The sequence below is a fragment of the Daktulosphaira vitifoliae genome, unplaced genomic scaffold (genome assembly GCF_025091365.1).
Source record: "Daktulosphaira vitifoliae isolate Bord-2020 unplaced genomic scaffold, ASM2509136v1 Scaffold_2, whole genome shotgun sequence".
Lineage (NCBI taxonomy): Eukaryota > Metazoa > Arthropoda > Insecta > Hemiptera > Phylloxeridae > Daktulosphaira > Daktulosphaira vitifoliae.
Genome location: NW_026099573.1, coordinates 23,170,986 through 23,171,725, shown reverse-complemented (window position 1 = coordinate 23,171,725; position 740 = coordinate 23,170,986). Strand labels below are relative to the sequence as shown.

At 26.8% G+C, this 740-nt stretch overlaps 1 non-coding gene across 1 annotated transcript; it reads left to right on the top strand.

Moving 5' to 3' along the window:
• The first annotated feature begins 298 nt into the window (after positions 1-298).
• Positions 299-370, top strand: Trnaq-uug (transfer RNA glutamine (anticodon UUG)). Its single transcript has one exon. It is a non-coding gene; the product is annotated as a tRNA-Gln (tRNA).
• Positions 371-740: the final 370 nt, after the last annotated feature.

Sequence of the window (740 nt, the reverse complement as noted above, 5' to 3'; positions counted from 1 at the left end):
TTTTATGAAAATTCGACTAAAAATTTAAATACAGTAAGTTTTGAACACAACAATAAATAATAATAACGTCACGATAGTTTATCTTCTATGAGTCATTGTTATATAAATTTTTAAATTTCCATTAACTCTTTAAGTTATTACCTTATACACAATTAACTTGTAACGTTTTATAAAAGTAATGCTAATCATCGTCATTTATCAATCTATACTGAGTTATTCTATGTTGGGTATCAACTTTACTAAATTGTTAATATTAAGCTGCAGTATAACTGCATAAAATAATCAATCACATTGCAACGGTCCCATGGTGTAATGGTTAGCACTCTGGACTTTGAATCCAGCGATCCGAGTTCAAATCTCGGTGGGACCTAATATTATTTATATAATTAATTTTATTTTAAAAAATAATCATTTTTATTATATTTAATGTGGAATAATTGTCTAATTATTCTTTTTAGCTTCGATGCGAAGCTGAGAAGTTATTGGTTTTATTACGATGTGTTTTTTTTTTTTTATATCTGTTACCACTTTTTCTGAGCTCTCACCGAACCGATTTCTTTCAACGATACATCAAAAGGTCAAAAATCGTATCTAGTCGAAGACTTTACCTTCAAAAATTGAAAAAATTTCCCTCGTTCCGCGTAAATGAAGGAAATCTCCAAAAAAATTACAAATTTAAAAATTTCTAATTTTCAACATTTTTCAATTTTTTTTACTTAAAACTGCCATAAATTTTTCAA